Source organism: Leptonychotes weddellii, chromosome 5, assembly GCF_054177405.1.
Source record: "Leptonychotes weddellii isolate Sample4059 chromosome 5, ASM5417740v2, whole genome shotgun sequence".
In the NCBI taxonomy this organism is placed as follows: Eukaryota; Metazoa; Chordata; class Mammalia; order Carnivora; family Phocidae; genus Leptonychotes; species Leptonychotes weddellii.
Window position 1 is genome coordinate 111,849,105 of NC_138373.1, and position 22,979 is coordinate 111,872,083.

At 43.3% G+C, this 22,979-nt stretch overlaps 1 protein-coding gene across 3 annotated transcripts in view; it reads right to left on the reverse strand.

Annotated features, from left to right (window-relative positions):
- Positions 1–22,979, reverse strand: part of PPM1H (protein phosphatase, Mg2+/Mn2+ dependent 1H) — a 246,808-nt gene that overhangs the window by 177,137 nt on the left and 46,692 nt on the right. The window lies entirely within an intron of this gene.

Genomic DNA, 22,979 nt, shown 5'->3' on the forward strand with positions numbered 1-22,979 from the left:
TCCCCTTCTCTATTTGTTAAAATTGTTTCTTGCTGTACTGACTCTACTTTTTTTTTTTTTTTTGACAGAGAGAGACAGAGAGACACAGCGAGAGAGGGAACATAAGCAGGGGGAGTGGGAGAGGGCGGAGCAGGGAGCCCGATGTGGGGCTCGATTCCAGGACCCTGGGATCATGACCTGAGCCGAAGGCAGACACTCAACAACTGAGCCACCCAGGTGCCCCTCTAATGACTACTTTTTTTGCAAGTTGTTTTCTCCTTCTCCCCAGCACATTTTGTGCATTCAAACACAGCTTGTGCATTAAAACACCTATCTTCTTACTCTCCATTTCACTCCCAGTAGTAGATTCTTTCATTCCAGAAGAGAAACCATAATATGGTCGTGGAGAAAGAAGCAGATGAGGAAGTGAACCTCAGTGCTGGGACTTCCTGGAAGCAGGGGATGAATGTCCATGGAAGCAGGGCCTAGACCCAAATGCTTCCTGGGCAAGAATGTTACATCTAGGGTACTGATGCCTGCAGCAAAGGGAAGAGCACGAGCTCTTGCAAAGGGGTACAGCCTGAATCCAGCTCCAGCTGATTATGGGAATATGGCTCAGTACTGCCAAGTCTCCTGGCATTTTAATAGAAGCTAAGAATCTATATTATGGAAAATTTCTACATTTGAAAACACTGTGTGGGCCAAATAAAATTCACTTATGAGAAAGTTTGGTTCATGGATCACCTATGTTTCCAATTGTTGCGTTAAAGCTCTCTACCCTAAAGTTACGGTATACCAAACTACAGAGGAACCCTAGAGTTTTTTTTTGTTTTTTGTTCGGTTTTTTTTAGATTTTTATTTATTTATTTATTTATTTGACAGAGAGAGACACAGCGAGAGAGGGAACACAAGCAGGGGGAGTGGGAGAGGGAGAAGCAGGCTTCCCGCGGAGTGGGGAGCCCGATATGTGGCTCGATCCCAGGACCCTGTGATCATGACCTGAGCTGAAGGCAGACGCTTAACGACTGAGCCACCCAGGCGCCCCCCTACTCTAGAGTTTTGTTGTTTTTTTTTTTAACCTGGAAAGGCAGTCAGAACAGAGATCATGAAAGGCCTAGAGAGTGTACTACTGGCTAAGAAGGATGAAATCTTAGAGTCTACTGGAAATCAGGCAGATCAAGAGATCAGGGGTTAGGAGAGAAGATGCCTGCAGTCACACAAGCTGCTTCCAGGAGAGTCAGGAACTTCTGTGCTCTGAGAAGACAGTAGGACCTTCCAGAGAGGTTGCTGTGCACGGATATATGGGCTTCTGACTACATATTAATGCTCTGATCTAAATAAGCTTGAATGTCTGACAGTGGCAAATTGATGTATTTTTGAACCCTCTACTAGAAGACTTCAAGGCTTTCAGAAACATGAATGATGTATGATGTTCAGGTCTCTTTCAAACACTGCTTTTGATGCAACTCAGGCCTTCTAAAACACCATTTCTGTAAGGGCAAAAGTGAAAAGAACTTACCATAAAAAGGAATGTAAAAAACCTTAGCAAGCTTGACATACAGACAGCTAGCTACCTTCTCTGATGAAATCAGTCTAGTGGTAGTAAAGAAAGTCAACCATTTCAGTATTTTCTTTAGAAACATAGGACTCATGTAAGTCAACTTTAAAAAGTCTGCAAACAAAATCCACTAGTCAGAGATTTCATTTTCTCCTATATAAAAGGCAGAAATACAGTAAAGCACCAATTCATCCTTTATTGTTTAACACACATTTCAATCTTTTTTAAAAGTGTTTTAGTGAAAATTCAATAGTTTTCTTAATGAAGAGAATTTGTTCTCCCTGGCATAATGGTATCATACAACCCTAAGAATTACTCAAAGGCTTCAATCCACTGGAATTCCATTATATGAAATGGATTCTACCTACAGAGCTGTCTAAATGAAAATAATTACAACTCCACCCACCCTGGTACTCAACATATGTGGACTTTAGAACCCAAATATTCGTCTTCAGAGATACTCATCTAAACTGGGGGGAGGGGTGTTTCTGGCTGTCTGGCTAAGTTGCTGATTCTTTTTTTTTTTTTAAGATTTTATTTATTTATTTGACAGAGACAGACACAGTGAGAGAGGGAACACAAGCAGGGGGAGTGGGAGAGGGAGAGGGAGAAAGCAGGCTTCCCGCTGAGCAGGGAGCCCGATGCGGGGCTCGATCTCAGGACCCTGGGATCATGCCCTGAGCCAAAGGCAGACGCTTAATGACTGAGCCACCCAGGCGCCCCTAAATTGCTGATTCCATTCATTTCTTTTCTCAGAGATGAAGTCTCAACGGACTCACTTCCATACTTAAGGAAATGCACCTATTATGTTAACAGGCTCCAAAAGAAAACAAACATGTGGAAATGCTACTGCCATTTTCTATAAACCTAGCTTTGGAAATTGGGGGGTTTGCTAAGTAAAAATTGACACTGCTGCTGCTGTTACTGTGGCTTTAAGCCACAGTTTTCATCAAAGGGAAGGAAAAGGAAGGGCTGAGAACTGAGATACAGGGAAAGAAACAGGATTATTTTTAAAGCTGGAAAAAGGTTTAGGGATACTCTCTCCTTCAACAGAGATAGGAAAGAGAGTCCCAGAAGACAACATAAGTCCTTGCCCAATTAGCAGAATTCAGGTATCCTAAACTCATTTCCATAGTTTTTCTCCCTTATTGACGCTCCTAATAAAAATGGACAGAACAGGGGCACCTGGCTGGTTCAGTCAGTAGAGCATGCGACTCTTGATCTCGGGTTGTAGAGATTACTTAAATAAATAAATTTCTTTTTAACTGACAAAACAATACACCTAATTCTGGGGCACAATGATCTTTTCTCGCTCCATTTGTACACATCAGTGTTCTAATCTAACATTTTCCTTTCCACTTCCATTCCCCTGCCAGCACTGACTTAGTTTGGAGCAGTAGTTCTATTGCAGGAGACATCTGGCCATGTCTAGAGACATTTTGGTTATAGCAATCAAGTGAGGGAGATTCTCCTGGCATCTAAAGGGTAAAGGTCTGGGATGCTATTGAACATCCCACAATGCACAGGGCAGCCCTCTAGAAAACAAAGAATTATCCCACCCAAAATGTGAATAGTGCCAAGGTTGAGAAACTGGCCTAGAGGCAATAAAAGGCAGCAGGTATTTCTTCTACAGAACAAGTTTGCATCAAGAAAGTTGGATATGGCATTATTGTTCAAACATGGTACATGATTTGTAAGACATGCACCAATGTTGGTAAAAAAAAAAAAAAATCAAAATCTATGTACACACACACACATATAAAATAGGTATTATACTTGAAATAAGATAATGCAAACACAGAGTGGCTGCCTACTTAGCTAACATTCCCACATTTACAACTAGGATTTGTCATAAACATGGCTGGTTTTGTCTGGTTGTATAGCCTACTCAGGACCTGTTCAGTGATATTTAGAATGGTTCTTGTCAGTTTAGATTAGCCAATTTATTATTTTGCAATAACAAGATATGCTTAGAATTAATATTAAAAGAATCTTATTGAAATTCATGTAAGAAAATTAATTTTGCAAATTTAAACCTCTCTTTAAGCCCTGAACTCTTCCTTTCCTATTGAGAAAAAGATTTCTTAAAGTAACCTTTCTTAAAAACCAGAATTACCACATAACAGTGGGACAGACTTATGTACACTCTTGCAACATGGGGAAAATAATTCTGTGTTGTACCGAGAAGCGTGCTTTGAATGTGCAACTCAAGGAAGTTAAACCTATAAGAAAAGGCACAAATCAGAAGTAAACTGCCCTCCCTGCATGACCTTTAAAAATAATTTCTAAGTTTAAAAAGCCTCAAAAGAATATTTCAGGTTTATTTTAAAGGTTACCCTTTAAGATGATAATTTGAATACCCATAATGGGAAATGGTAAGCCACCAGTAAAATCCAAAGCATCTGGCAATGTGGAGCTCCTATTTCAGAAAAAGGACTACTCATCATTAGCGTCAAATAAATAGTCTTTTTCAGCAGAGGGGAAGGATGCCCAGTGGATAGGCCAAATCTTGTGGATGATTATTTTTCCTTTTGTTCATTTTCTCCAGTTAAGATGACCTGTCACTGGAGGGGGGTGGGGGGGTCCTGTAAAGAAGCCCCTTCTCAGGTGCTCAGCCCATCTTCTCAGTTTATCTAGGAGTGTGACAAGCATCTGGTCCAAGCTCTTCAAAAGGACTCCATGCAATCTAATTTGCTTTCCTGAATCACCGCTCTGCCAAGCCAGTTGGCCTCCAACCGTCCCGCAAGTGCCACCCTGAGACATACATATTCCCGCAGCTCCTCTCCCTTCCCTGTCCCATCTATCGTGCCCTCCCCTCCTCTGCTGCTCCAGTCAAACCCACACAGCCTGTAGGGTACAACTTCTGGCTTTGACCTCTCTGCTCCCGAGCCCTCCCTCATGGATCTCACTGTCTTCTGAATTCCTCCTGCATCCCTCTGGATTACTTATTCCGGCCCTTTTATTACCTGTCCCCTCTCTTCCTGATTATTAACGGCCTCACTTCTAATAGACTTCTCTCTCCCGTTAGAGATAAATGTAAAAAAGTATCTTTTCAGACTCCCTGTGAAGTCCAGCTGAACACTCAAATTGTTCTTGACCAGGAGTAATGGTTTCATATGAGGAACAGAAGGGGATTTGGGAGAGGAGTTACTATTGGGCCCCAGCTTATTTTACACATCTCCTAAATCTCTAAGTCCGCACAAGAGCTTATTTTAGGGTGTGTTTATATAAGCCAAAGTCTATGGTGAATTCCAAGTGTCCCCTTCCAAAGAGTTAGATGGGAGGAGGGCTGTCAGATGGGAAGAGGGCTGTCACTGGAATATGGAACTGCTTAGAGGAAAAGTCACAAGAGACTCATGTGAAGCTTTCTCTCTACTTTCTTCTTCCTGTGTCTCTTGATCTCAGCAAGGCTCCCTGACCCTGTCCTACCGGTCCTCCTACCCCACTGGGATGTTAATGGCCTGCCTACTCCCTCCAGCATGCTAGTCTGCAGTACCAAAGTGTACTTTGGTGCTTCCTAACATCCACACTCAACACATCTGATGATTTTTAAGTTTGTTCACGAATTCCTCGACACCCTTACCTCCAAAAAGTGGAGCCTAATTCCCTCCCTTCTGAGTGTGGGCAAGACTTAATGACTTTCTTCTAACATATAGAATGTGGTAGAAATAATGGTCTATGAAAAAGTAATGAAAGACATCAAGGCTGGGGTGCCTGGCTGGCTCAGTCGGTAAAGCATGCAACTCTTGATGTCAGGGTCATGAGTTCAAGCCCCATGGTGGGCTCATAGCTTACTTAAAAAAGATGTCGAGGCTTCCTCCTTGCTCTTTCTTTTGGACTATTTGCTCTGGAGAAGGCAGCTGCTGTGTGTTGAGGACATGTGGCAAAAAACAGAGGTTTCCTTCTAATGACTAGCACTAATCTGCCAATTGTATGAATGAACCATCTTTGAAATGGATCCTCCAGTCCCAGTCAAACCTCCAGATAACTTGGGTCACAGCTAATATCTACAAGGCAAACTCATGAGACTCTGCCAGAACAACCCAGATCAGCTACCCCCCGATTCCTGACCTACAGAAAACATGTTTGATTACAGATAATAGATGTTTGTTCTAAGCCACTAAGATTGGTGATCTGTTACACAGCAATGAACAACATAGCACTCTTCTTTCCCTGTGCCATCCCTTAGATTTCAGTCCATGGCACTCACCCCTATGGAACAAGCTCCCTTGAGGCCAGTTTTAACCAGTAATACCCTGCTCTGCTTCCCGCCCCCGACCTCAGGGTTGCACAGACCCTGGGCATTCCACAAATGTTTATTCAAGAAATACCTCCTGTTCCAGCCTTGCCTGTGGCTCATTCACAGCCCAGAAAAATGCACCAAAAAAGCGGAGTTGATCCTCCCCTGTTCACAGAACTTGACGCAGAGCATGGCAATTTGTACTCTGCCTCCTCATTATGAAGGGCTGGTTATCAATACAGGCTCTGAATGCTTTGGAGCATTCAGTTTGGCTCACACTCTTAATCTGTCCATGCTAATTTCACTTTGCCCTCGGATTGTTTGGCTCTCTTCTCTAACTTGCTCCTGAATTTACCTTCCTGCCTCCTCCCACAGACATCATAGTGCTAAATATAATTCAGGGAAACAAAACATTCTATGACATCATCATAGCTGATACAATTACTTTAAGCCTGCTTCCCCTTCCGGAAAGGTCTGATGAGTAAAATTCACCCAGTAACGGAAGCAAACATTCTCCTGGGATTTGCTTATGATGTCCAAAGGGCAGCATTATAAGTAAAACGCATGACTTCTCCCTGGGCTCCAACATGCTCGTGTCATGTGCCCATACTACCTTCCAGGGCCATTCCAAGGGCTTGGTTCTATTTTTATTTTGCCTTTATGGTTTTGGTTTCTCACCGCTTCTACAGAGTAATAGAACTGGGGGACTCTAGGCAAGGTCAGGATTCAGCAGCGTAGGTTGCCAAATGCATGATGACCCTTTATGCCCTGGCTTACCTAAACGTGCCGTATGAAACCAGGGCTGGAAAGCAGGGTTTTTGCTTAATACCAAGAACAGCTCAAGGTCAATCAAATTTCTTATAAGCCATATCTCATATGAGATCATGGTTGTCTGCTCACTATGCATCACTCCCTTAATCTAGGAAGTAAGGCATTTGTATTAAATTCCCTCTAAGGACCATGTAACATCTGACCTTGTAAAACATGGGGGTCCCAAGTTGGTGCCTCCTTCCTGCCACTACCATCAGCGAAGCACTCCTGCCTTGTTGGCCATACTGACCTCTCAGCCCTCTGGCAATAAAGGGGTCACAGTCCCACCTCCACTCCTACCCATCCCCCCCCCCAAAAAACCACAAATCCACGGCTGAATTTTAAAGATTTTATTTATTTATTTGAGAGAGAGAGAGAGAGAAACAGCATGAGAGGGGAGAGGTCAGAGGGAGAAGCAGGCTCCCTGCTGAGCTGGGAGCCAGATGCGGGACTCGATCCCAGGACTCCGGGACCATGACCTGAGCCGAAGGCAGTCGCTTAACCAACTGAGCCACCCAGGCGCCCCATGGCTGAATTTTAAAAACCGGGCTGACATCCACCGGACACCAACTTATTAACCACTTGTCAAACATTTACTGTGTCTGTAGTAACTAATCTCAACAGATAATGAGCTTGAATGTTAACTTTTAAACATTATTCACACTTCCATTAGCAACCTTAACGTACACGGTGCACGTATTTCCAGAAGATGCATACCTGGGGCTGTAGGAAGTGCAAATGGGGAAAAAAATCACTCCAGAAATGATGAAAAGTAACAGCAACAACCATTTCCATGTGCATGAGTGCCCACGCCGGGCAACTGTGGGCTAAGAGCTTTGTGTGCATTTTCAGAGAATGCCCGAACTGTCCAATGAGTTCCTGAGGATACCCCGCTTCTCACCTACACAGCTGAAGCAGGACCATGTGTGGATGCCCTGAATGCCAGATCATTAGAATACGACGTAGTAAGGACAACAGCTGACATGAAAAGGGGTCATAAAAAAAGTAGAGGTGTTCTGGAAAGACTTTCCAAAGGAGGTGACTAAAGGATTTTATGAGCTCATCACATCCAAAACCTCACACTTCTGCTCAGCTACTACATCCTCTTTCCATGGCTTTATGCTTGATCTTGGAGTAAGTTCACCTAATTACCCTTGTCCCTTTCTCCCACTACTTTGCTTTTCTCCAAACTTCTATTAATGTATAATTTACATTCGGTAACTTTCTCACTTTGAATATTTTTGTGATTGTTAATAAACACATATAATCATGTAACCATAGCCATAGTCAAGCCACAAAACAGTTCCATCAGCCCCCAAAACCGCCCCATGTCCCTTTCCAGTAAGCTCTCTCCCTCAACCAGCACAGCGCCTGGTTCATCATGGGTGCTCAGTGAAGATGTGTTAAACAAGGGGCGCCTGGGTGGCTCAGTCGGTTAAGCGCCTGCCTTCAGCTCAGGTCATGATCCCAGGGTCCTGGGATGGAGCCCCACATCAGGCTCCCTGCTCAGCGGGGAGCCTGCTTCCCCCTCTGCTTGTGCGCATTCTCTCTCTGACAAATAAATAAAATCTTTAAAAAAAAAAAAAAAAGATGTGTTGAACAAGTATTTCAGGGTTACTTTACCCCAGAAACTATAAAAGCTTTGAGAGGGAGGGAAAAACAAAACAAAACAAATCCCAAAACCAAGGACCCACAATGATTACACAATGCTGTGAAATAAATGTTAGGACAAAAATACAGGCAAGGTCTGATGGAGGAAGATGGAAGGGAAACAAAACTGAGACTGGAGATCCCCTGAGTCAGGGAGGGTGTTCAAAGACGAAGTCAATCTTGAACTGTATTGAAGAAATTCTGGACCAGTGAAAGGGAAGGAGCCAAGGCCTCACAGGTAACCTTCAGGAGTCCAGCCATTAGCCTATAGGATTTAGGGAACCCTGGAAGAATTTTCAGCAATCAGATCTGTCGCAGGCAACATAGAAGAGAGATGAGGGGCAGGCGGTCGCTAAGGAGACCAGTGAGGTCATTTCAGTTTTGGGATGAGAGGTTGAGGCAAGATGCTAACAGCAGCAGTAGGAAAAAGGAAGAATCTATAGGACATACTAAGAGATGACACATGATGAATGGTGAGAAGAGAAGATTTCCAAGTTCCTGGCTTTGGCACCTGGATGGTGTGGTTCTGTGAATGTGACAGGTAGGAATATGGGAGGTTGACAGGTTGTTTCTTAGGCTGAGGAACACTCAGGGCCTTAATGTCAATAGCAGGGTCTTAAAGAACATATGGGGGGGGCAGAGAAAGAACATATGTGAAAAGGATTTGAACAGACAGTCCTCCAAAATAGTACACAAATGGCCAATAAGCACATGAAAAAGTACCCAGTGTTTAGTCATTAGGGAAATGCAAATCAAACCCACAATGAGATAGCATTTCATGCTCACTAAGACAGTTATTACCAAAAAAATCACAAGGGTTGGCAAGAATGTGAAAAGACATACACTGGTGGCGGGAATGCAAAATGGTGCAGTCAGTTAATAACTTCCAAATTTGCAAAATCATAGTCATTTTGGAAAATAGTTTGGCAGTTCCTAAAAAAGTTAAATAGAGTTACCGTAAGATCCAGCAGTTCAACTCCTAAATATATAATCAAGAAAACTGAAAATATATGTTCATGCCAAAAACTTATATACAGATGTTCATAATAGCATTATTCATAATAGCCAAAAAGTAGAAACAACCCATATATCTACCAACAGGAACAGAAAACCAAAATGTGGTATATCCATACCATAGAATATTACTTGGCCAGGGGCACCTCGGTGGCGCAGTCAGTTGAGTATCCAACTCTTGGTTTCTCCTCAGGTTGTGATCTCAGGGTATAGGATCGAGCCCCCCACCGGCTCTGCACTTAGCACAGAGTCTGCTTGGGATTCTCTCTCTCTCTCTCCCTCTGCCCTCCCACTCATGCTTTCTCTAAAATAAATAAATCTTTAAAAAAAAAAAAAAAAAGAATATTACTTGGCCATAAAAAGGAAGGAAGTACTGATACATACCACAACATGGACAAACCTTGAAAGAAGTCAGACACAAAAGACCATAATATTGTATGATTCCATTTATAGGAAATGTCCAGAATAGGCAAATCCATAGAGACAGCAAGTAGATTAGTGGATGCCAGGGGCTGGCGCAGAGAGTATGGGGAGTCATTGTTAATAGCTTATGCTATTATTTCTTTTGGGGGCGATGAGAAGTTACTGAAATTAAATAATAGTGGTATTTGTACAACCTCGCAAATATACTGAAAACCACTAAACTGTATATTTTAAAGGGATGAATTTATAGCATGTGAGTTATATCTCAATTTAAAAAACAAGAGAACTGGGGCGCCTGGGTGGCTCAGTCGTTGGGCGTCTGCCTTCGGCTCGGGTCATGATCCCGGGGTCCTGGGGTAGAGCCCCGCATTGGGCTCCCTGCTCCGCGGGAAGCCTGCTTCTCCCTCTCCCACTCCCCTTGCTTGTGTTCCCTCTCTCGCCGTGTCTCTCTCTGTCAAATAGGTAAAAAAAAAAAATCTTAAAAAAAAATAAAAAATAAAAAACAAGAGAACTTGTGGTTGACACCGGGCAGAACTGTGCCATCTATAACTTTCAGTGTGGGGCACAGAACTTAATAACTTCCAAATTTGCAAAATCATACTAGAAGCTCTAAGGTTTTAAAACTTAGATCTATGGAAATAAATGCAGCATTTAGCTTCCTGCCAAATGTTTCTTCATAAACTGATGTGCAGCTTTTGCAACCTCATGAGAATTTCTGAGATGAAGTATAACCATGTTAATTAGAAGAACACAACCTCAATGATTTTCTGCTCTAGCCTAAGAACTTGCACATCTAAGGAAGCCATCTCAATTCATAACAAGAGACAGAAGGATGACAATGTCAACAGCAATTGGGGCATGTATCGCCAACACAGGTGTGCTAAGAGAAGTGCCCATGGTTCCAGATGCTGCATTACAGCCTGCTCCTAACTCCCAAGTCGCTAAGATACAACACCAGCCAGAGGGGAAACAAGATGAGGCACCTTCTTGATTCTAAGATCGGATTTTAATATTTTAATTATTCTGAAATCAAGAAGAATTTTACAAATGACTTAAGATTAAATATGATGGTATCTTTTCACTAAAATACTGCCACTAAATTAAGTTTAAAATCAATTGATCTCAATGAGTAGACTACTCAAATGGTATTAGCTGCAGGCACATTTCCCAACTCAATCTATCAGATATTTTATGCCCTGCATGCATGATTTCTCTGTGCCGAAAAAAATAATTACATTTGCATACATTTTAGCAGTCACCATGCAAAAATAGTTGAGAGTTGCTCTCTAGCTAGCAAATGTTGATCAAAATATACTGCCCTTAGACCAACCAGAAGAGAGGGAAATTCTTTTCCCAAAGGGGTCTACAAATCCACATAATAGTTACTCCATTCCTAAGTACCCTAACTCCAAATGAAATTATATTACCAAGAAATTTATGTATCAAGTACGGGAAAGGAGGCGCTTCGGCAGTTATTAAATTCTTTCACAATTTTGAATTTAAACACTACTTTCTGCATATCATACCTTATACATTTCCAAAGAATATTCACATAATTTCATTCAATCTTTCCTGATAACAATCCTCTAAGAAATAAAAATAGTTAATATTTTTCTTGCCAATCTATTTTATAACAAAGAAACAATGAAACAGAGGTTACAATAGGTTTCTAAAACAACAGACCTGGTCAGTGTCAGGGTTAGGACTCTATTTCAAGATGTCTCTCTCAGAATCAAGCATCTTTCCACTATGGCACGTGGCCTCTCAGTGGAAATGGTGTGGAAATCGGTAAGACTAAGCATGAGTACCCTTCTCATATCCTGCATGTGCTCTGCCACAGAAGCCCTTAACACAGGCTCCTGGCTGGATGACCCTATGCAGTTCTGCCCATCCTCAACTACACACACTCACACACACTTCCTGTGCGTGGCGTCTGCTCTATCCCCAAGCTTTTGCACAGGCCCGGTTCCAGGTCCTTCAGTTCCCGTTATCCTCTGCTAGTCATTAACAAGGCAATGATATTAAGGACAAAGGTGCTCTACCATGCAGTAGAGTAGAACTTTCAGCTACAAGATTACTCCTTTGATCTTTACAACATCTCCCCAATGTAGGTAGGTCAAGATCATTATCCCCAATTTAAACAGAAGGCAACCGGAATACAGGGAGCACGAGAGATTAGACAAAGCTGCTAAATGACAGAACAAGGTCTAGAATCCACATCTTTTTATTGATTCAATGCTAGAGCACTTTCTCTTTTAACACATAGATGGTAAGATAGTAAGTTGACATAGCACTAATCTCTTCATCTATGTATTCATTCAACAAATATATAAGTATACCGTATACATCAGGATGTGTAAAAGGTTGTGGGGGCTAGAGTAGAAAACAAAAAACATAGTCTCTAGTCCCATAAACTTGAGTTTGTGAGGACACAGATTTAGTAATACAAATAATCACAAAGTGTAAGAATTGCTAAGAAGGAAAATAATCAAGAGCTATGAGAGAATGTAACAAGGAGCCCTAACTTAGGTAAGAATGTTAGAGAAAACTTCTCTGAGGAAGTTACATTTGAGTTGAGGCATGAAGTCAGCCAGGTGAGAAGGGAGGGAGAAGAGTGGTTCTTGCAGACGGAAGCAGACAGAGGGAACATGTGCAAAGGCCCTGAGGCCAAAAATATCTTGGAAGATGGACCATGTGCTGGGAGACTATTCCAGAGGCAGATCATATGCTCACTGCAGACTGTAATGAATTTTGGTTTTTATCCAAAATGTAAGAGGCACTCACTACAGGGCTATAAGCAAGGGGATGCTGTGATCTGACTTGCATTTTTAAAGATAATTTTGGCTGCTGTCCAGTCTAGAAAATGAATTGGAGGGACACATGAATAGATAGTGGGGAGACCACTTAGACCATGGCAAGATGGTGGCTGGTACATGGTGGTGGCAACATGAGGATGGAGAGGAGGGACCGTGAAATGAGAATGAAGACTGGTTGGGCAAACTCAAGGAACCAGGGAACCAGATCTCTGAGAGTCCAAGGGGACACCTTTAACATCTTAACCTCAAATAAATCTTAAAAGCCAATCTTGAATCTGAAGTGAATGAAGAGAAGGTCAAGTTCTCTAACTGGCTGTGGCAGCTGGCTACCTTTAATATGGTCAGCTGTCTCCATATTACTTTGAGCCAGATATAGAAGGCATTCCTCAAACACCACTGCAATAACCTTTCTAAACTATTCCTAAGAGTTGGGGCCTAGCGGACTCAAGACTGCTAAGAACCATTTTCTAAGGTCAGACCATTTCCCTGAAAGTCCAAGACCAAAACTGATAAACATTCTCATCCACATAGGCATGCTTTTTTTTTTTTTTAAAAGATTTTATTTATTTATTTGACAGAGAGAGAGAGCTAGAGAGGGAACACAAGTGGGGGGGTAGAAGAGGGAGAAGCAGACTCCCCGCCGAGCAGGGAGCCCGATGTGGGGCTCGATCCCAGGACGCTGGGGTCATGACCTGAGCCGAAGGCAGACGCTTAACGACTGAGCCACCCACGCGCCCCACACATAGGCATGCTTTCAAATGTCCTTTTCTTTCAAAGAAAATTAAGATGGCATTATCTTAAGAATAGCACAAACACATTTATGTAGCTTCTGTGCTTTATGTTAATTTAAGAATGAAAAATAAACTGCCTTGCCATTTTCAGTCCCAATATTGAATTGTGTAACACTTGAACATTCACCCTAGGATTTCTACATGATGAGAACTGAGATGAGACTATGTAGGAGTAGGGGAGAATCACGAAAGCTCACAGCCAAATCTCAACTATTCTGATATGTCTTCTGCAAAAAAAGTTACAAGTCCTATTGGCCACAGCCAAGTTTCCACAGGCACTGCCCTCAGGACAGGTGATGGTCATTCAGTACCCAAGCACTGGTGAGACCCTCTTTTTTTTTTTTTTTAATCTATACACAAGATTCAAGCCTGGAAGATATCTTACTGTTTCTTGCTTAGAGGCAACCATTTTGGGTCAATATACCTAATAAGTGGCAAAGACAAGGTTGGAAGTTCTTAGACAACACAGACATGACTGAAATTCTAAAACAGGAGACTGTTCATGAAAGTCTAGAAGATCTGTTTAGACAATCTGGAAAAAATGTTAATGAGAAGAAAAGTGAGTGTTTTTATGGAAACCAATGTGGCTGCTTATGCTTAGGAAGACACAGAACTAAAGGCAAATACCTTGAAGGATAAGCATTTAAGGTGACTATAAGGTATGGACAGGAATTAGTTTAGTCAGGAATCTAAAGGCCAAAGTGAACTGGGCAGTATAGAAATAATATAGACAAGAAAATTAGGCTTTTAAGGGCAGGCTCTTTTGTTAAAATATCATGAATATTTTTATAAAGCAAATTAACGAAGAGCTGTTTCTGGTGCTTGGGGTTAACAGAACTTATATTTTTCGCTTTTTTAAGGAAATTCTCTTCAGAGAGAAAAGAAATGAATATTAGAAAGGGGGAATGAAAGTCCAAGATTATAAAAAGATTGTAAAAAAACAGTTAGCTGGTTCAAAATGGGTTCAAGTCACCTGGCATGGTTTTATCCTTTATTTCAACAATTTAGAAATTTTATTGCTATTCCACTGTTGATGAAATTTTAAGGAAGAAATCAGGGAAATGGGGCTTTACTACAGCCTCTGAAAAGGTACTCATGATATTCTTACTAACTCAACTATAAATCAAGGCAGAACAATTTGAAGAATGAATAATAAGCATGTCCAAAGCATGCTGATGAGTGCCCAGCTTGCGGTGGGGCGAGGGCTGACTCATGTCCTGCCAGAGACCTCTTCGCTGAGCCTGACAGACGTGATCTCTGACTTGAATAGCAACACAGAGGCTAGGTCATCGTGTGTGGCTGGGAGAAAGTAGAGGTGAGTGTCCAATTTCCCATCCCACTGAATCAGGAATCAGTGATCTTTACAAGCTGGAGAAATGAAACAGGGATCAATAAAAGGTCTAAACTTGGGTTATTAAAAACAACAAATACCAATATAGGAAGGAGAGTAGAAACTTAGAAGATGCTAATAATCAAAAAACAATAAACCAGAACCACCACCTCTGCAGGTTTTAGCGGACAAGCAACCTTAATATGCTTGCACCTTGGGTTCCAATGACAGATACACGGTTTAGAAAGACGAAGGTGGCGATCCACAATCTCACCCTATCCAAGGCAAATGAGGCCATTTGTTGAATGTTACATCCAGTGCTGTCACTGTTATAGACAAAATATGTGTCCCCTCAAAATTCATACACGGAAATCCTAATCCCCAATGTGATGGTATTTTGGAGGTAGGGCCTTTGGGAGGTGATTAGGTCATGAAGTTGGAGCCCTCATGAATGGGTTTAGAGCCCTTATAAGAGATCCCTTCCTCCTTGAAAGGACAGAGGGAAGAGTCATCTATGAACCAGGAAGTGGGACTTCACCAAACACCCAATCTGCTGGAGCCCTGATCTCGGACTTCACAGCCTCCTGAACTATAATAAATACATTTTTGTTCTTTACGCCATCCAGCTTATGGTATTTTTGTTACGGCAGCCTGAACGAAAACAATGAAAGGAGTGGGAAAAAATACACGGAGATAAGTAATCAAGAGGGTAAAAAGACTTTTTAAAACCATGTTCCATGAGGGTGATCCACTCAGGAAAAAGACAACGCAAGTAGGCAAGACAGCTGTCTTGGAACGATGTGCTGTCTGATGGGACAGGTGCATGTAGTACTTCACCTGTATGTCTTCACAAGGTACAACTAGTCCCCAGAACAGAAGCTAGCTCTCCAAGGTGAAACAGGACTGCCCCCTAATCTGAGTTCACCATCGCTGAGGGTTCACATGGCGGGGGATGGGTGCCGCTTGACAGGAATCACGTAGAAAAGCCTGGTCAGATTTGGACACATTTAACGATCCCTCAGAAACCCAACATTCTGTTGTATAAGTTTCAGGAGTAGTTCCTAAGTGGTGCCCAGCTGCCTACAGCCATCAGATCAATGATGTAACTGTCACCCACCATTTCTTCAGCACATGCTATGGCTGCCTTAAGCACAGGATCTGGACAAGCTTGAGTCAACCCTCATGCCCATCTTAAGGAAAAGTTTCAGTTCTTTTTGCTCCTACAAACATGCTGTTGCCCAGTTTATTTCTTGCAGTCTCTTAGAAACAGGCGTATGGCGTTCCCTGACCTAGACTATGTATATTTTGCTCTGATTAGAAATATAGTCTATGTTCAGTCTGAGATAATCATTCTGGAGGCGTATTCTTGGCCAAATCTTTTTAAATCTTGGCAGTGTCTTCCTCCCCGGACTTAACACACTGTGTGAGCAGCCTGCTATTATGGGCTGTTCTTATGGCTGTTGCGTCCGCAGATGTAGTCGGCTTCCTGGATTGAACACAGAACTGAAGATACTATTAGCACATCCTCACGCAGTGAAGAAGCACTTTTCACAGAGAATGGCTGCCCTCACCCATGGAGCAGCCAATGCTGTTGGCAGAGTTCTCAGCTCGGTTTCTATGACGGCCCAAGCTACTTCTCCAACCTCATCCCTCACACTACTCATCTGTTAGATTCTTCCTTCCACGAACTCTGACCACTCATCACCCTTGACCTACCCAACAGTCTGAAATGCCTTCCCTGCCCCTTTCCCAGCATCTTGTTGAGGGGCTCAATTCACGAGCTAGCTCCCCCAAGCTAAGGCACCCCACCTGCTCCCACTCTCCCTGTGCATCTGTTCCAGTAGAACCAAGGCTCAGCTCTGTCTCGTGCATTTCCGGTTCCTCGACAAGAACTTGGACTAGAAAAGTCTATCAATAAACACTGCATGAATGAATAATTTCCCACTGCTCAGCTCCCCCTAAATTTAAACTCCTGGGGACAGAAAGCATTCTGTTCCAAGGTACCATATAATAACAGTAACTAGTATCAGTTCAGCTTACCAAGCGCCAGGCACACTGCCAAAGTCTATATGGACCAGCTCCCTTCATCTTTCCCAATCACCCATGAGATATATATGATTATTCCCATTCTGAGATGAAGCAACAGTGTCTTCAGGAGGGATTTGCTCAAGGTCACACTGCTAATAAGCAGCCCAGCAGAGGTCCAATCCCAGACCCTAGACCACCTGCGATCTTAAAACCCTCTGTCTGCTCTTATATCTATTACAGCCACCAGTGGGGAAGGAATGATTCACACCCACATCTCTGCAGGGTGAAACCGCACAGCATACACAGGAATGGTTCATAGTCTATTAGGTCTTAAATTCCCAGTTAAGACCATACGGGTATTACTATTATTTTGCCTTTGCAAGGACACTAGCTCAGACATTTCAAATAGCGAGGAAGGAAGGTGTAAGTCTGATGGACTCAGTTTCAATGTCAAAAACTAAATTTTATTTACTTCCCAGTACCTATTTCCTTTTTTTAAAATGTTATCTCTGCTGAAAGGAGAAAAATGTTCTTCATTCCCTCTGCCCCATCAGGGTGTCACATGCTGTTGAGATGGAAAGATACTCAGAGCTCTATCAGAGGGGAAACCTCAGGAGGAAATAATAGACCACGGTTTGATTCCTCGTTATGAAACAGCTGGTTTCAATTTAATGCTATTTGCTGCTTAGTTTAGCTTGTACTCAAGACAAGTAGTTGTAACACTTGATGCTTTGGTTTTTAAACTGTGTTTTGAGGAACCTTAGTGTTCTTAAGGGTCTCAGGGGAGAGGGTGGCTGGAGGGTGGAGTTTGAAAATTTGTTTGGAAACAATGGTTTAGCTGTTTAAAATAAACGAAACCATTACTTTAAAGGTATCTGTGATAAGAATATTTTCTCTTATTCTTGTCACTTGTGATGGCAAGTAGGTTCTGCTCTGACGGAAGCAAACCTTTAGTACCCAAGTCAGATTTCAATATTTAGGTTTGATCTAGTCCACTTGTACCAACCTCTTGCCCTCTTGCAGGGACAGGGAAGAAAAAATGGGCCATTCTAATGAGTCACTACTTAGGAAGTACTTCTTTTACTGTTTTCCTTCCCTATCTTCGTCCAGAGGTTGTGAAGGGTCTTCTCTCCCTCTACTTAAAATACATATAAATGGTGGCGCCTGGATGGCTCAGTCATTAAGTGTCTGCCTTTGGCTCAGGTCATGATCCCGGGGTTCTGGGATCAAGTCCCACATCGGGCTCCCAGCTCAGCAGGGAGTCTGCTTCTACCTCTCCCTCTGCTTGCTGCTCCTTCTACTTGTGCTCACTCTCTGTCAGATAAATAAAATCTTAAAAAAAAAAAAAATACATATAAATGCTATGATTAAACTGGGGGTTCAATCCTGGTTGTACACTACCATATTCCATGGTTTTGTTTTGTTTTTTTAAAGATTTTATTTATTTATTTGACAGAGAGAGATACAGCGAGAGGGAACACAAGCAGGGGGAACGGGAGAGGGAGAAGCGGGCTTCCCGCCGAGCAGGGAGCCCAATGCGGGGCTCAATCTCAGGACCTTGGGATCATGACCTGAGCCGAAGGCAGACACTTAACGACTGAGCCAACCAGGCACCCCTCTATGGTTCTTAAAAATGGTATTGATGGCCAGGCTTCTTTGCAAACCAGTTAAGCTAGACTCTCTGAGAAGTGTGGTCCCATCTTAGGGCTTTCTGAGCAAAGGACCTCAAAGGACAATGATGGGCAGCCAGGGTGGAGAGCCTGGATTTAGATGCCTAAAGTCATCTGCATTAGAGGATCAATGTCCAAATGTGCTTAGTGGTCTGTAAAACTTTTATTACTGCAGGTCTTTAATTTGCAAAACTTATGTTAAAAACAGACCTTTAGAGGGAGCACCTGGGTGGCTCAGTTGGTTAAGCATCTGCCTTCAGCTCAGCAGGGAGTTGGCTTCTCCCTCTCCCTCTGCCCCTCTACCCCGCTCATGTGCTTGCACACTCTCTCTCTCTCAAGTAAATAAATCTCAAACAAGACAGACCTTTAGAGAATAAAATGAATCTTACTCTAATTTAAGGATCCTCAATTAAAGAAGAGAAAAAGTGGTTTAAATGGAACAATTTTACACACACATATATACACATGTATCTGACAGAACGTAGAAGACTAAGTAGAAAAGGGACATTCTCCCAGTAGGGAGCAGACTAGGTCATGAAACACTATTCTAAATAAGTTAAAAAAAAAAAAATTTGTAAACATCAAATATGACTAGGATTACTGGGGAGTCAGGGTATCAGATCCACTTTTCATTTGGCTAATTCCTACCCATCCAGGAGATCTCAACTTTTGTTCTTTCTTCTGTGAAGCCTTCCCCGAGCCCTGTGTCTGGATTAGGGGCTTCTCCTCCCTGCCAGAGCCCGGTGGGCATGTGAGTTTGCAATCTCTCACCTGGAGAGGTATGCTTAGCGCACGGGAGGGGACACGCTCCATGATTACCACTCCCAATTCCGTTCTCACCATAACCTCCTCTGATCACAGATCTGCTGTAAAGTCAGCCTCATCTGCTTTTCCCGCTGGGGAGGGAAGAGAACACTGCGCCGCTCTGCAGCTTGTCCTCACTTGGCTCCACCCTGGAACGCTTCTAGCTCGGCCTCTGTCTTGGCTCCACGTCCCTCCTCAGCCTTGTAGGTGCAGACATGCCCTGTTCCAGGCACTCTTCCTAGCGGTCCCCAGATGAGTAGTGTAGTCCCTTGGTACTAACTACCATGCATGTGTTGAAGATCCACCCTCTGTGTCTTTAGCCCAGACCCCTCTGGAATTCCTGGACCCAGATTTATGAGAACAGATGGCCCAAAGGCACTTCAGAACCCCAGCAAGCCACAACTGAATTCATCAGCTATTCTCCTCCACCTCCAATGTTCCTCTTATGACCCTGATCTTAATCTAACACAAGTATTCACACAGTTGCCCTAGTCAGAAAACTGGGTAAACCATATTCCCCAGAATTTTCTTTCTAGTGTGTTCCTGGTTCAGATGGGCTACAAGGCAGAGTCTCTCGTGAGAGCCGGAGGATTGAGGGGGGGTGCACAGCCAGCTTCTCTAGCACATATATACCCTCCCAATGATTCCAACACTAATTTTTTTTAAAGATTTGAGAGAGAATGCGCATGCGTGGATGCCCATGCACCATGAGGGGGCAGAGGGAAAGAGAGAATCTCAAGCAGACTCCCTGCTGAGTGCAGAGCCTGATGCGGGGCTTGATCTCACAACCCTGAGATCATGACCTGAGCCCAAAACAAGAGTCAGATGTTCAAACCAACTGAGCCACCCAGGCACCCCTCCAATGCTAATTTATGTGCTGCTGTGAAGGGATTTTGCAGATGTAATTAAAGTCCCTCATCAGCTGAGTTTAAAGGTGCCCTGCTATAATTTGGAGTAAACCAGATAGTCCTAGTTCTTGGCACCTCAGGAGGGCTTTACATCTAGATTAATTAACAGAGCACTGCCAGTCTTGTGTGATGAGAGGCAGAGCAAGGGCCAGAAACTGGGTGAGGCAACCAAGGCCTTGCTCCAAGGCCCCGCAGGCTAGCCGAGCCAACACGACAAGCAAACCCAAACCAAAGGCAAATATTTCTTCTTTGTAGTTTAATAAGAAAAAAGTCTGACTTTAGAAATGCAAGTCTGAAGTCAATTCTATTTAAAAGTTCTTCAGAAATAGGGGCGCCTGGCTGGCTCAGTCAGAAGAGCATGCAACTCTTGATCTCAGGGTTGTGAGTTCAAGCCCCACGTTGGGTGCAGAGATTACTTAAAAGTTTTTCAGAAGTACTGGACAATTTCCTAAACTCTCTCTCACACATACCCCCAATGCAGTTCCACACCTCGGTGCCCTTGCACCTGAGGCTTCTACAGCTTGGCATGCCCCCCCTCCACCCTTCCCCTGCCACTCGTCAGCTGTATCTGCTTGGCAAATACCTAGTTACCCTCTGAAACTCAGTCTGAATATCTCTTCTGTGGGGTTCTTCACTTAACCCCTCACAAAGGATCTCCGTATTATGTTTATTTCTATGAGTGACCTTCACTAAAACTTAATCTCCTTGAGGTCAGGAACAGTTTTGAACATTCATTGCCTAGCCCTCAGCCTGGCAGCATATAAGAAAGGACCTAGTACCACCACCCCTCTCTGCATCAGGCTCACTTCTGCCAACTCCAACTCCCTCCCAGAGATGCAAGAGAGGAGGAGACCCTGCTAATGTGTTCCCTCCAAACACATGACGATGACAGGCTATTGTTACCAGTCATGGGATCAGCGGGGTCCTATGAAGCAGGAACGCATGCCTCCCAACTGAACCAGTGCTGTCCCCACCCCAAGATCCCTGGTTCCATGTGGCTGGGTAAATGGACAGCAGGTCCCTTTGAGTGCTCTGCCACCTCTCTCCCACAGTCACACCCACCTGGGCCGGTCCCAACTTTTGAACTAGAGGTAGCGACCTTTATTCTGACTCACCACTGGGGTACTGGATGCCTGTGAAGTTTCCAAAAAGGGGCACTCTGATCCCCGTGGTGGAAAGGCTCCCGAGAGCCTCACAGTAGGGCATGAGGGTTTGGTAGGGCACAATTTGGGCATTTCTTGGATAAATTCCAACAGAACAGCACCTAAACCCCACCGCTGATCTGTGACACGAGCAAGACAACAGCCTGCTGACATACAGAACATACGAGGAACAAGGCCTAGATTCCAGTCATGGCAATAACAAAATCCCTTGGACACCTTTGACCTAATAGTGTGCACCCTGTCACCTGTGAAACGAATGCGCCAGCCATAGGGTCATGGTCACGATTACATGGCAGTCTGAGCATTTGAAAATACCTCTCCAGGCCTCAAATCAGTAATTCAAAGTTCAAGAATTAGACGGGGTAGGAAGCATTTCTTCACCTCAGCACACCCTTCTCAGACAGCTGCGTCTTGTGCAGGTAGAAGAGGAAAAAGGACAACAAGGTCTGAGGCCCATTTCGTGGACTCTCAGCATCCTGCTGCAGCTCTGCGCGTGCGTGACATCCCACCTGGGGAGGCCCCTTAGACAAAGATGGGACCTAACCAACAAACTAACACCAAACCCTGAAAGGGCTTGCGCCACACACAGTGTTCACGTGACAAACTCACGTGAACTCAAACATTCAGAGGACACCCCCTCCCCCAAATCAGGGAGATGAAATCCCTTACAGACGTCTGATTTGCACAAGCTGACTGCTTATCACGGACTATCAGGTATAACTTCACGTTGACTGGTTAGGAATGAAAGCCTTCAAGTATTACATGCTGTGGCTGGAGCCTGGAACAGAAAAAGGACATCAGTGGAAAACGGGTGAATCCCAAACAAAGCCTACACTTAACAGTGCAGTGCTATATTTGTTTTCTATTCCTACATAACAAACGGATGACCACAAAACAACATACCGTTACCAACAATTTAAAACAAGACACATTTATTATCTTAGATTTTGGTATGTCAGAAGTCTGGGCACAGTGTAGCTGGAGCTCACCAGGCTGAAATCAAGGTTTGGAACGCCAAGGATTTCCTTTGGAGATCAGGGTCCTCATCCAAGCTCATTGTGGGAAGAATGTAATTTCTTACAGCTGTAGGACCGAGGTCCCTGTTTTCTTGTTGACGGTTGGCCTTAGGATGGTTTCAGTTCCTAGAGGTCACCCTCAGGTCCTATCCACACAGCCCCCTCCATGAGCAGTTCACAACAGGGCTCTTTGCTTTCTTTTAGGCCAGCAAGAGTATGTCTGCTATTGCTTCTTAAGTCTCTTAAGGGCTCAATTGATTGGGTCAGGCCCACCCGGGATAATCTCCATTTTGACTGACTACTCAACTGATCATGCACTTTGGAATAACCTGATAGTTTGTCAATCTAGATCTTATTCTCTGGCCTGTGTTACGTTGAATTTACCAAAAGGGAAAGAATTACACGAGGGATGTATGACTTTTCCCAAGTCACACAAATTATTGGGATAAGAATTACGGAGCACTAAAATGCTACTGTTTTATCTTTAAATAAAGGTACATCATCCTGACTTTAAGGTAACTCTTACAAAAAGGCAATGTAAAAAAGTCAACCGTACTTCTATAATCAATATTTAATTCAACTCTAAAAGCCTCTCATTAATGAACTGCCTTTGGCTAGCTTGGTTTCTTTTATGTTTCACCACTATTATCTTTGGGCCTTTATATTGCATATGGCTTCTGATATTTTAATCCCATTATCTTTAGCGAGCAAGTCTTACATTATACACACTTGCACATATTATTTCTCTCTGTATATAACTTCTGAGTGCCAAATCTCTG